Source organism: Triturus cristatus, chromosome 8, assembly GCF_964204655.1.
Source record: "Triturus cristatus chromosome 8, aTriCri1.1, whole genome shotgun sequence".
Classification (NCBI taxonomy): Eukaryota; Metazoa; Chordata; class Amphibia; order Caudata; family Salamandridae; genus Triturus; species Triturus cristatus.
The window spans coordinates 21,155,747-21,170,460 of NC_140591.1; positions in this window are offsets into that span (position 1 = coordinate 21,155,747).

Genomic DNA, 14,714 nt, shown 5'->3' on the forward strand with positions numbered 1-14,714 from the left:
TACGGACTCTACTCACTCTGACCAAGATACCACCCGAGACGCAATAAGGCCAGAAAGTTTGCCTCTACCAGGCCTCTTTCCACTCCCCTTCCAATTCCTTCAACATCAACCTGGAGGACGTTGTCCATCCAAGATCATCCGACTGGGCCCCTGCTCTGGAGGTGTCTGAATACCTACATGATAAGCTACGCAAAGAGAAGTTTGCATCTGGCTTTGGGCAGAATGTCCGACACCAGAACTTCCCAACAAAGTTGCAGAAACTCCTGAGATTGACCCCATTATGTAAACTTTTCTAAAAATGTTTGCAAGGATCAATAGAAAAGCACCAACTGCTCCTAGCATGGGTGTCAGGATAACCTACTGGACCTCACAGGGCCCCTTGCAAAAATCCTAGAAATGACTTTAATGACTCGGACATCCTGGCATGGTGGACCGAGCGGGCCATATGCCTGCTGGGAAATGCAATTGTGCTATGTCCTCTGAGAGACGGTAGTCCCTTCTGCTGCAGATGGATACAAACTTGACTGAACTAGCTTTGGCCGACCCTGGTCCTTTAGCCGAGGGACTTGTCTTCAGGGACAAATTTGTGAAGGAAATATCAAAATATGTTACTGCGTTTATGACTAGATCAGGCACAATCCAACTTCAAAAAGGTGTTCCAAGTAAGCCTTTTTGCTCCGGCCGGGTGAGACAGGGGCTGCTCTACTACCAAGGCCCTCCCAGGGGAGCCTACAGAAGTGGTCAAGGAGACTGGTGGGACTCCACGAGAGGGGGTAATTTCTTCTCTTCTAGACAGTGCTTCTCCAGATGCCGCTTTAACAGGGGCGGTCCCAGAACTGTATACCAGTCCAATAATGCCACAGGTAAGGGTCATCAATGCCTCTGAGTTGCAAATGGGAGGCCATGTACAATTCTTTCTTCACAATAGGGGTCTTTTGGCTCGAGATGCATGGGTGATACAAACCATCCAGGGTTTCCAACTGGAGATTTATCAGACACCCTGGCAAAAGGGACATCCTCAACAGCTACTTTTTCCCTACTAGAGTCCACTTTTATAAATGCCAAAATAGAAGATGCTGCAGTAGCGAGCAGTGGCCTATTGTGATTCTCCTCCCCGGGTTTCTGCAGCAACGTCTTTCTAATACAAAAGAACGGGGTGGATGCATATTGGTCCTGAAACTGTGGGAGTTCAAATATTACATCACATACAGACGTTTCAAGATGGAGGGTATCCATCTTCTGACAGACTTGTTGCAGAAAGGGGACTGGGTGGTCAGTCTGGACCTCTATGATCCCTATCTATCCATTCCCTTCTTTCCTCCCCACAAGCAGTTCCTTCAATTCCTGTGGAGTGACAAGTGGCTGGAATAATTGGTCCTTCCTTTCGGGCTTTCTTCTGCCCTAGGGTGCTTCACCAATGTGAAGAAAGCAGTGATGGCCCACCTCATGGAGCAAGAAGTACACATGGCCATCTACTTGGATGACATTCTGATCATGGTGCACTCCAGGAGTTTCACTCTACATCTGCAGATGACAATATCTCTTTTGCAACACTTGGGATTTGTCATCAACAAGACCAAACCAATCCTTTGTCTATCCCAGAACGTAGAATTCCTGGGGTTTGTGAGCTAACGCTCCCCAAGACCAAATTACTCGACCAAAAAAAAGGAACTGCAACTGGTCCTTTTGCGTCAGTCAGCTTCCTGCGAGTGATCTCTCGCCTGGTCGGTCTGCTAGCCTCCTCTGTTCAGGCAATATTTCCGGGGCCTCTTCACTACAGGGCCATCCAGAGGTTAAATATTTTGCATTTAAGGATAAGTTTGGCTTACCTTGATGGAAGAAGTAAGAGCGGAACTCCGCTGGTGGCCGGGACACAAAAATGCATGGAATGGCAGAGCCATCTTCGGGTCTCAGCCAGAAGTGGTTATAGAGTCGGATGCCACCCGTTGGGGAGCGCATTGTGAAGACATCCCAACAGGCAGTATGTGGTCTCTCTAAGAGTTGGAACCCCATATAAATTGCCTGGAGCTTCTGGTGGGGACCTTTGCCATCAAGATTCTGAACCCCCCCACCATCCTCCTCAAGGTTGACAACATATCTGCAGTGAGTTACATCAACAAGTTGGGGGACACAAGATCGTCCCTGCTGGTGAAGATAGCCAAGGACGTTTGGCACTATTGCCTGAGTCACAAGATATCTGTGGTAGCAGAGCAAATTCCGGGACAATCCAACAAAATGGCGATTGGAACTCCAGATACCTGATAGATCATAGCAATTGGCAGCTCCATCTTAGTCTATTCAGGTTGATCCAGAATATTTGGGGTCCCTGCAAGGTAGACCTCTTTGCCTCCAGACTTAACCGCCGGTTTGAGTTTTTCAATTGGAGGTGGAATCAGTTAGCGAAGGCAACAGACGCTTTTTCCTCAGGATTGGTCGAAAGCCCTGAATTACGTGTTTCCCCCGTTTGCACTGATTCCCAGTGTAGCTACTCAGTTCAAGTGACAGGTTGCAGAGGTAGTGCTTGTCTGCCCCCTACGTGGAAAGTGCTACGTTGGTTCCCAGTCCTTCTGGAGCTGATGTGCAATCTTCCTCTCCTTCCTTGGTCTCAGATGATGCGGAGCAGCTGTCCCTGGTGGCCTGGAAGTTTTCTGGCAACAGTGGAGTTTGCAGGGTATTACGGTTGCACCTTCAGAGTTCATCAAACGAGCCTGGGCCCCCTCCACCAGGAAGAGCTATTTTTCAGCATGGGGATGATGGATAAGTTGGTGCTTGGAATGGCGCACACATCCTGTGGCGGCAAAGTTACCTCGCATGGTGAATTTCCTGTCTCCGAAGGCAACTGAGGGTTTGTCATACAGGTCGGTGAACAATTTTCGTTGTGCTATATCAGCAGAACATGTACAGGTTAATGATAAGCCTGTAGAAATGCATCCTGTCATTTGTAAACTTCTTAAAAGCATCAGGGTTACTAATCCTCATTATTTCTTATTATGGGACATGACTTTGATCTTAAACATTTTTGAAAGATGTCTGTGTAATGATCAGTTGTCTAGATAAAGTTGCCGGCTATGCTCCTATGTCTCACCCCGTGTAGAGCCAAAAAATGTCAGTCTATTGAGTATCATGCATTCCCTAATAGTGATAAACTATGTGTTGTCAAATGCTGGAATGCTTATGAAGAATGTACTCGTACATTGCGAAATAACTCTAGTCAGGTGGTTAAAATCAGTGATGGCAGAGGCTGGTATAGATACTTGTGTTTGGAGCTCATTCTATTCAGAGTGCTATGGCCTCTAAATCTTTTGTTAGGCTCCACTATTCAAGATATCATCAAATCGGCCAATTGGTCGTCTGATTCTACCTTTAAGCTATTGTATCACAAACCAGTGGGTGATATTGTCCTAGTGGTACTTAGCAAGCTTTAAACTAGTATAATCTGAGCCTCTGGGCCTGAAATCGAAGAAAACATTTGCTTTCATTCACGCCATGAATTTTCAATTCTATTAAGGACATGGAGGCAAAGATTATCCCACCCAGGAATATCGGTCATGGATTTGGAATTACACAATTTGACTGTTCTTGACTTTTCTTCTTTCATTGTTTACTATTCCTGTATTTATCCCTGTGGGGAATATGGATCTTATGGTGCCTGATTTCTTTTGATAGGTTCCGATCAGAAGACTGGACTTGTTCAAATATCGCGCCCTGTTGGCGCTTGACACTCCTGTTGCTGGCTGAGCTGTTGTTCGCGTATTGATGACTCACACTGGAGTTGTCCCCGCGGCTACTGTTTATCATCGGTCTTCAAGTTATCCTGGACTGTACTGAGCAAAGAAAGAGGCTCTCAAGATGGTGTTGACTGTACTTATATGGGCTACTGGGCCATGATTGGTGGTTTAAGTGCGAAGTATCATGGGATATGTAGTATATGTTATATGTAAAACGTTTTTTCATTGGCTGCTGTAATTACCCGAGAAAAGGAAGAGAAGCATAATCATCACCTCTGTGTCCTTAATAGAATTCAATTCTTGGCGTGAATGCTGGCAGGTTTTTTACTTTTGCAGAGCCTTTGCATGTGAATCACACAAGACTTTAATGCTAATATCAATGCCAGCCCTATCCTCATGTCCTCCTCTCTTGTACACCGTCCAGTCACATACATGGACGACGGACAGGGGACTGGTGAGAGGGTGCCTGGAGGGATAGTCGCCTTCGGAATGAGCTCTCGATCTCAGCACTTCGTATACGGATGCCTACTCTCTAAACTGGTTTATTTGTTTAGTTTGAGCCTTTATGTGGCTGATGGAAGCTACTTCTTTCTACAAGAATCTTATGCAGGTACCCGACTGGACTGGGTATCACTGATGTCTGGGTGTTCATAATTCTGGGGCTTGGTTTTGTCACAATGGTTTCTCGAGGTGATGATAGGGGGGTTTACATAAAATGTAATAATTATGTTGGACGTGTGTAGCAAGTTGTAAATGCAGAGCTCGGCATTCTAGCGCAGAAGTAACACTAAGTTCTTGCATGTAAGCAGGGCACATGCAAGAGCTTCAGTGAGAGCGTAGAAAAATACTGATGTCACGGAGACAAGGATAACATGAGATTTGTAGTCAAAGTTTTTTCTTCTCGATCACAGCAACCCACCATCTACCAGCAGGACTTCCACTGCTGCAGCTTCGAGCACCTCCTACAGAACATCTCCACAGGCGCGGAACACAGATAATACAAGACTGCGCACGAGACGTATACAAATAGAGCACAGTGCATATAACACACTTTATAAAATGCCTCTTTTACATGGCAATGCAGCGGGAAAACACAAACACACACTTGAAATACTGATGTACTTGCATGTAAGGGACAGTTTAGCACATGTTCACGCGTGCCAGCCTATGCAATGTCCACTCAGTGACCCTTGGCCTCCCCTGCACGGAGATCAGCAGTGTGCGCAAGAAGACTGCACAGGACACCTGTTTTTTGTGAGCTGTGCCATGTTGAACAGGACACGGTTTTGTGAGCTGTGCCATGTTGAACAGGACAAGTGGTTTTATGAGCTGTGCCATGTTGAACAGGACACGTGGTTTTGTGAGTTATGCCATGTTGACAAGGACACGTGGTTTGTGCGCTGTTTCATGTTGAACAGGACACGTTGTTTTGTGAGCGGTGCCATGTTGAACAGGACACGTGGTTTTGTGAGCTCTGCCATATTGAACAAGACACGGGGTTTGTGAGCTGTGCCATGTTGAAAAGGACACGTGGTTTTGTGAGCTGTGCCATGTTGAAAAGGACACATGGTTTTGTAAGCAGTGCCATGTTCAATAGGACACGTGGTTTTGTGAGCTGTGCCATGTTGAACAGGACACATGGTTTTGTGAGTGCCTTGTTCAATAGGACACGTAGTTTTGTGAGCTCTGCCATGTTGAACAAGACACATGGTTTTGTGAGCTGTGCCATGTTCAACAGGACACATGGGTTTGTGAGCTGTGCAATATTGAACAGGACACGTGGTTTATTGAGCGGTGCCTTGTTGAACAGGACACGTGGTTTTGTGAGCGGTGCCATGTTGAACAAGACACATGGTTTTGTGAGCTCTGCCATGTTGAGCAGGACACGTGTTTTTGTAAACGGTGCCATGTTGAACAGGGCACATGGTTTTGTGAGCGGTGCCATGTTGAACAAGACACGGGGTTTGTGAGCTGTGCCATGTTGAAAAGGACACGTGGTTTTGTGAGTGGTGCCATGTTGAAAAGGACACGTGCTTTTGTGAGCTGTGCCATGTTGAGCAGGACACATGGTTTTGTGAGTGCCTTGTTCAATAGGACACGTGGTTTTGTGAGGCGTGCCATGTTGAACAAGACACGTGGTTTTGTGAGCTGCCATGTAAAACAGGACACGTGGTTTTGCGAGTGGTGCCATGCTGAACAGGGCACCTGGTTTGTCTGAGCTGTGCCATGTTGAACAGGACACATGGGTTTATGAGCTGTGCCATGTTGAACAGGTCATGTAGTTTTGTGAGCTGTGCATTGTTGACTGCCGTATGATAACCTTCGCTACTGCCACTTCTCAGAACCCGCAGAAGCTTTTGATGACTGCGCTCCAACCCCGCTGTGTGCAAAGTGTCCTTCGGAGAGGTAGACACAATCAGTTTATTTGCAGTCCATGTGGTCATCTGAATATTCACCCGAAAGCAAGACGGGTGTTATTATAATAAGTGTCGGCATGCCAGGTCTGGTAGTGAAAACAAACTTTTGCAATGCAATAGGTCGTACATTTGCTTTGGAGTTAGAGCTAATGGCATTGTAATGAAAATGTTCTTCACTTTGCCCAGTGTAGTTATCAGATTTTCAGAACTGGGATTGATAAGAGTTATATAATTGACTGGGAATAGCCAATCAGAAAGAGGCCAATAAACGCTGTAGTGTTGAACGGAATATGTAATTTATACAGATGGAGTAAGGAAGAAAAACATAAGCAGAAGAATGCGGCTTGAAAGGCCGTGGACTTTCAAGGATGCCAGAAGAGGAGAAAGAAGATGGTATAAATTAGAGGTGAGAGTGTGCTATCAAGGATCCCAGAACAGGAGGACGCAAACGGCATGGATTAGAGGCGAGGGTGGGCTTTCAAGTGTCCCAAAATAGGAGGACACATACGGCATGGATTAGCGGCGAGGGTGCGCTTCCAAGGGTGAAGGGTCCCAGAAGAGGAAGACGCAGGCGGCATGGATTAGAGGTGAGGATGGGCTTTCAAGGGTGAAGGGTCCCAGAAGAGGAAGACGCAGATGGCATGGATTACAGGCGAGAGTGGGCTTTCAAGGGTCCCAAAAGAGGATGACGCAGACGGCATGGATTACCGGCGAGGGTGGACTTTTAAGGGTCCCAGAAGAGGAGGACGCAGACGGCATGCATTACAGACGAGGGTTGGCTTTCAAGGGTCCCGGAAGAGGAGGCAGCAGACGGCATGAATTAGAGGCGAGGGTGGGCATTCTGGGGTCCCAGAAGAGGAGGACGCAGCCAGCATAGATTAGAGGCGAGGGTGGGCTTTCAAGGGTCCCAGAAGAGAAGGCAGCAGACGGCATAGGTTAGAGGCGAGGGTGGGCTTTCAAGGGTGAAGGGTCCCATAAGAGGAAGACGCAGGCGGCATGGATTACAGGCAAGGGTGGGCTTTCAAGGGTCCCAGAAGAGGACGTAGACAGCATCGATTACAGGCAAGGGTGGGCTTTCAAGGGTCCCAGAAGAGGAGTACGCAGACGGCATAGATTAGAGGCAAGGGTGGGCTTTCAAGGGTCCCGGAAGAGGAGGCAGCAGACGGCATAGATTAGAGGCGAGGGTGGGCTTTCATGGGTCCCGGAAGAGGAAGCAGCAGACTGCATGGATTAGAGACGAGGGTGGGATTTCAAGGGTCCCAGTAGAGGGGGACGCAGACGGCATGGATTAGAGGTGAGGGTGGGCTTTCAAGGGTCCCGGAAGAGGAGGCAGCAGATGGCGTGGATTAGAAGCATGGGTGGGCTTTCAAGGGTCCCAGAAGAGCAGGACGCATACGGCATGGATTAGAGAGGAGGGTGGGCTTCCAAGGGTGAAGGGTCCCAGAAGAGGAAGATGCAGATGGCATGGATTACAGGCGAGAGTGGGCTTTCAAGGGTCCCAAAAGAGGATGACGCAGACGGCATGGATTACCGGCGAGGGTGGACTTTCAAGGGTCCCAGAAGAGGAGGACACAGACGGCATGCATTACAGACGAGGGTTGGCTTTCAAGGGTCCTGGAAGAGGAGGCAGCAGACGGCATGAATTAGAGGCGAGGGTGGGCATTCAAGGGTCCGAGAAGAGGAGGACGCAGCCGGCATAGATTAGAGGCGAGGGTGGGCTTTCAAGGGTCCCAGAAGAGAAGGCAGCAGACGGCATAGATTAGAGGCGAGGGTGGGCTTTCAAGGGTGAAGGGTCCCATAAGAGGAAGACGTAGGCGGCATGGATTACAGGCAAGGGTGGGCTTTCAAGGGTCCCAGAAGAGGAGGACGTAGACAGCATTGATTACAGGCGAGGGTGGGCTTTCAAGGGTCCCAGAAGAGGAGGACGCAGACGGCATGGATTAGAGACGAGGGTGGGATTTCAAGAGTCCCAGAAGAGGGGGAAGCAGATGGCATGGATTAGAGGCGATGGTGGGCTTTCAAGGGTCCCGGAAGAGGAGGCAGCAGACGGCGTGGATTAGAGGCATGGGTGGGCTTTCAAGGGTCCCAGAAGAGCAGGACGCATACGGCATGGATTAGAGAGGAGGGTGGGCTTCCAAGGGTGAAGGGTCCCAGAAGAGGAAGACGCAGGCGGCATGGATTAGAGGTGAGGGTGGGCTTTCAAGGGTGAAGGGTCCCAGAAGAGGAAGACGCAGACGGCATGGATTACAGGCGAGGGAGGGCTTTCAAGGGTCCCAGAAGAGGAGGACGTAGACAGCATAGATTACAGGCGAGGGTGGGTTTTCAAGGGTCCCAGAAGAGGAGGACGCAGACGGCATGGATTAGAGGCGAGGGTGGGCTTTCAAGGATCCCGGAAGAGAAGGACGCAGACAGCATGGATTAGAGGCAAGGGTGGGCTTTCAAGGGTCCCAGAGGAGGACTACGCAGACGGCATGGATTAGAGGTGAGGGTGGGCTTTCAAGGGTCCCGGAAGAGGAGGACGTAGACCGTATGGATTAGAGGCGAGGTTGGGCTTTCAAGGGACCCGGAAGAGGAGTTCGCAGATGGCATGGATTAGAGGCGAGGGTGGGCTTTCAAGGGTGCCAGAAGAGGAGGACGCAGACGGCATGCATTAAGGCGAGGGTTGGCTTTCAAACGTCCCAGAAGAGGAGATCGCAGATGGCATAGATTAGAGGCGAGGGTGGGCTTTCAATGGTCCCGGAAGAGGAGGCAGCAGACGGCATGGATTAGGGACGAGGGTGGGCTTTCAAGGGTCCCAGAAGAGGACGACGTAGACGGCACAGATTACAGGCGTGGGAGGGGTTTCAAGGGTTTCAGAAGAGGAGGACACAGACAGCGTAGATTAGAGGCGAGGGTGGGCTTTCAAGGATCCCAAAGGAGGAGGACGCAGACAGCATACATTAGAGGCGAGGATGGGCTTTCAAGGGTCCCGGAACAGGATGCAGCAGACGGCATGGATTAGAGGTGAGTGTGGGCTTTCAAGGGTCCCGTAAAAGGAGGTCGCAGATGGCATGGATTAGAGTCGAGGGTGGGCTTTCAAGGGTGCCAGAAGATGAGGACGCAGACGGCATGAATTAGAGGCGAGGGTGGGCTTTCAAGGGTCCCAGAAGAGGAGGACGCAGACGGCATGGATTAGAGGCGAGGGTGGGCTTTCAAGGGTCCCGGAAGAGGAGGCAGCAGACGGCGTGGATTAGAGGCATGGGTGGGCTTTCAAGGGTCCCAGAAGAGCAGGACGCTTACGGCATGGATTAGAGAGGAGGGTGTGCTTCCAAGGGTGAAGGGTCCCAGAAGAGGAAGACGCAGGCGGCATGGATTAGAGGTGAGGGTGGGCTTTCAAGGGTGAAGGGTCCCAGAAGAGGAAGACGCAGACGGCATGGATTACAGGCGAGGGTGGGCTTTCAAGGGTCCCAGAAGAGGAGGACGTAGACAGCATGGATTACAGGCGAGGGTCGGTTTTCAAGGGTCCCAGAAGAGGAGGACGCAGATAGCATGGATTAGAGGCGAGGGTGGGCTTTCAAGGATCCCGGAAGAGGAGGACGCAGACAGCATGGATTAGAGGCAAGGGTGGGCTTTCAAGGGTCCCAGAGAAGGACTACGCAGACGGCATGGATTAGAGGCGAGGGTGGGCTTTCAAGGGTCCCGGAAGAGGAGGACGTAGACAGTATGGATTAGAGGCGAGGGTGGGCTTTCAAGGGTCCAGGAAGAGGAGGCAGCAGATGGCATAGAGAGGTGGGGTGGGCTTTCAAGAGTCCCAGAAGAGAAGGCAGCAGACGGCATAGATTAGAGGCGAGGGTGGGCTTTCAAGGGTGAAGGGTCCCATAAGAGGAAGTCGTAGGCGGCATGGATTAACGGCAAGGGTGGGCTTTCAAGGGTCCCAGAAGAGGAGGACGTAGACAGCATTGATTACAGGCGAGGGTGGGCTTTCAAGGGTCCCAGAAGAGGAGGACGCAGACGGCATGGATTAGAGGCGATGGTGGGCTTTCAAGGGTCCCGGAAGAGGAGGCAGCAGACGGCGTGGATTAGAGGCATGGGTGGGCTTTCAAGGGTCCCAGAAGAGCAGGACGCATACGGCATGGATTAGAGAGGAGGGTGGGCTTCCAAGGGTGAAGGGTCCCAGAAGAGGAAGACGCAGGCGGCATGGATTAGAGGTGAGGGTGGGCTTTCAAGGGTGAAGGGTCCCAGAAGAGGAAGACGCAGACGGCATGGATTACAGGCGAGGTTGGGCTTTCAAGGGTCCCAGAAGAGGAGGACGTAGACAGCATGGATTACAGGCGAGGGTGGGTTTTCAAGGGTCCCAGAAGAGGAGGACGCAGATGGCATGGATTAGAGGCGAGGGTGGGCTTTCAAGGATCCCGGAAGAGAAGGACGCAGACAGCATGGATTAGAGGCAAGGGTGGGCTTTCAAGGGTCCAAGAGGAGGACTACGCAGACGGCATGGATTAGAGGTGAGGGTGGGCTTTCAAGGGTCCCGGAAGAGGAGGACGTAGACAGTATGGATTAGAGGCGAGGTTGGGCTTTCAAGGGACCCGGAAGAGGAGTTCGCAGATGGCATGGATTAGAGGCGAGGGTGGGCTTTCAAGGGTGCCAGAAGAGGAGGACCCAGACGGCATGCATTAAGGCGAGGGTTGGCTTTCAAACGTCCCAGAAGAGGAGATCGCAGATGGCATAGATTAGAGGCGAGGGTGGGCTTTCAATGGTCCCGGAAGAGGAGGTAACAGACGGCATGGATTAGGGACGAGGGTGGGCTTTCAAGGGTCCCAGAAGAGGACGACGTAGACGGCACAGATTACAGGCGTGGGAGGGGTTTCAAGGGTTCCAAAAGAGGAGGACACAGACAGCGTAGATTAGAGGCGAGGATGGGCTTTCAAGGGTCCCGGAACAGGATGCAGCAGACGGCATGGATTAGAGGTGAGTGTGGGCTTTCAAGGGTCCCGTAAAAGGAGGTCGCAGATGGCATGGATTAGAGTCGAGGGTGGGCTTTCAAGGGTGCCAGAAGATGAGGACGCAGACGGCATGAATTAGAGGCGAGGGTGGGCTTTCAAGGGTCCCAGAAGAGGAGGACGCAGACGGCATGGATTAGAGACGAGGGTGGGATTTCAAGGGTCCCAGAAGAGGGGGACGCAGACAGCATGGATTAGAGGCAAGGGTGGGCTTTCAAGGGTCCCAGAGAAGGACTACGCAGACCGCATGGATTAGAGGCGATGGTGGGCTTTCAAGGGTCCCGGAAGAGGAGGCAGCAGACGGCGTGGATTAGAGGCATGGGTGGGCTTTCAAGAGTCCCAGAAGAGCAGGACGCTTACGGCATGGATTAGAGAGGAGGGTGTGCTTCCAAGGGTGAAGGGTCCCAGAAGAGGAAGACGCAGACGGCATGGATTACAGGCGAGGGTGGGCTTTCAAGGGTCCCAGAAGAGGAGGACGTAGACAGCATGGATTACAGGCGAGGGTCGGTTTTCAAGGGTCCCAGAAGAGGAGGACGCAGATAGCATGGATTAGAGGCGAGGGTGGGCTTTCAAGGATCCCGGAAGAGGAGGACGCAGACAGCATGGATTAGAGGCAAGGGTGGGCTTTCAAGGGTCCCAGAGAAGGACTACGCAGACAGCATGGATTAGAGGCGAGGGTGGGCTTTCAAGGGTCCCGGAAGAGGAGGACGTAGACAGTATGGATTAGAGGCGAGGGTGGGCTTTCAAGGGTCCCGGAAGAGGAGGTCGCAGATGGCATGGATTAGAGGCGAGGGTGGGCTTTCAAGGGTGCCAGAAGAGGAGGACGCAGACGGCATGCATTAAGGCGAGGGTTGGCTTTCAAACGTCCCAGAAGAGGAGATCACAGACTGCATAGATTAGAGGCGAGGGTGGGCTTTCAATGGTCCCGGAAGAGGAGGCAGCAGACGGCATGGGTTAGGGACGAGGGTGGGCTTTCAAGGGTCCCAGAAGAGGAAGACGTAGACGGCACAGATTACAGGCGTGGGAGTGGTTTCAAGGATCCCAAAGGAGGAGGACGCAGACGGCATACATTAGAGGCGAGGATGGGCTTTCAAGGGTCCCGGAACAGGATGCAGCAGACGGCATGGATTAGAGGTGAGTGTGGGCTTTCAAGGGTCCCGTAAGAGGAGGTCGCAGAGGGCATGGATTAGAGTCGAGGGTGGGCTTTCAAGGGTGCCAGAAGATGAGGACGCAGACGGCATGAATTAGAGGCGAGGGTTGTTGTCAAGGGTCCTGGAAGAGGAGGACGCATACGGCATGGCCGCTGGAGCCACAGTACATACATAGATTTCCTGCCCTTCTTTTTTCTTTCTCTTCTTTGGTTAGGGGACCTCTTATCGTTCCAATTTGCATGGACTCCGAACTTTGTTGTCCTTCCACTGCCTTATTCCCTTCTTGCCGAACCCGATCAAATCTTGGAGCTATTGGCCTGAAATCTTTCCTTTTTTCTCCTCTTCTCTCTCCTTGACGAAAGTCTATTTCTAAGACCAGGTCCACTAATTCTGAGATTTCTGTGGGTCTGTTTGGTATCTGTGCCAACACATCTTTAAGTTCGTCTCTTAAACCTCTATAAAAAACTGCAGCTCTCTTGCTTTCTGGCCAGTCCGTTTCTACGACTAGTTTATTGAATTGGGCCAGATATGCCACTAGATCTCGGTTTCCCTGTCTTAGATCCAATAATTCATTATCTACTGCTTTAGATATTCTCCGCCTGTCGAAAATTCGAAGAAATTCTTGCTTGAAGTCTTCATAGTTTTGTAACAGAGGATCATCCCGGGAAACCAGAGGCATTGATTGATTGACGCTGCATCACCGCTCAAGTACGATAAAACAAAGGCCACCCTAGACTGCGCATCTGGGAAAATGGAAGGGCGACACATGAAGTGCAAAGAACACTGTGTGATGAATAGCTGTGCCTTTTGCGGGTCCCCACTAAAACGCTCCGGAGGAGCCAACGGAATAACTGGGGACAGTGAATGGATCACTTGTGTCGTTATTCTATTTGGGTCTTCAGTGGATGGGTCTAAAGCGTTCCTTCCTGAGCCGAATGGCTGCTTAACTCGTTGAACTAACTCTGCTGTCTCTTTTCTCGAGTTCATCACCTCCTGCCTCAGGTTTTGGTTTTCCTCTCTCACTGCCACTAACTCCTTTTGAATGGTCTCTAACACTACTCCCAAAGTCTGTAAATTTATTCCTTCTGCCATCTCTGTCCGGGTGCAAGTTTACCACTTGGGCACTTCACTCTGTCAGGGTCAAGATGACGTATCCTGAAGTGCTTGCACAGGAACAGAGATGCTGGTTCCCAACTCCCACTACGCGGCCGCCAGAGTTCCAGTAATATTCACCTGGACTCTGTAACTACCCCGCAGGGGGAAGGGGGAAGTGGATAAAATAATAAACAAAGAAGAGACTGGTCCTGAAACACCGGTTCTTCACTTTTCTCCTCAGCTTCTTCTTAAAGCCGTTGCCAGCTCTTGTAAATGAGAACCTTGAAACAAAACACAACACAATAACTTTCTATTTCCTTCGACTTCTAAACTTTCTCTCTTCAAGCACTGTGCCCCTCTTCTGTATGTCTGTCTTGTCGTGTGGTGTTTCTTTTTCAATTCTTTCTGTGGGTCTGGACATTTCTTTCCAACTCTCCTTCCTACAAAACATCTTTCTATTAATTCTTTCTCATTACCCTTTTCCTTTTCTAGATTGTTTCTTACTTGAAATTTATTATTTTTTGGCTTACTTCTGGAGTGGAATAATTCTTGCTTGTCCTCTTCTTCTGTGTATTCATCTAGCAGTGTAATCCTCTCGCGCTATACTATCCTAGCCTTATTTCTAGTTATCTTGTACTAGAAAACGGTGGTGAGTATATTTATTGTATTGTTTTCTTCAACTCTAATTATCTGCACATTTATCTTTCTACTCAGGGTGAATTTCAGATTACTAGAGTTATCAGGTACGTTTTCTATGCTATCTTTTCAGTCATATACTTTTCCCATTCATCTCTCATGCCTCTCAAATGTACTTAGCTTCGGTCTTCTCTTTTCTGTCACAGGATGGCGCCAAAAGACCTCCGACTATCTGCTCAGGAAACACGGAGATGTATAGGAAGTCTTCACGAAGGTAGGAGAGAATTTCGTCGTCTTTCTGTCTCTGTAAATCTTTCTGAAAAATCTCTTCAGTTATTTTCTCGGAGTTGTGAAATGGTTCTGACTTGGAAAACTATTCTGTTGCCCTGGCGCTAACTAACTAACTCTAATTCTACTCTCCCTAACTCTTTCCTCAGGAACTCTAATTTCAAGCTGCTACTCTCTGAATCTCCTCAGTGAAGTGCGCGTTCCTCTTGGAGCGCGCGCCTCATCTAACCTCTGGACACCTGTGGGAGAAAGACTACACTGCCGCTATGCTTCCAGCGCGGCCGCCATCTTGGAATTCCTCTTTCTTAGTAATTCTGTCCATGAATTGTTCTTTGCCCTTCTGTTCAGTCTTGGGCAGCAGAAAGACCCCAACGTTGCCCCCATTACCGCCTCTTCGTCCTCTGGAGGCCTGACACGAGG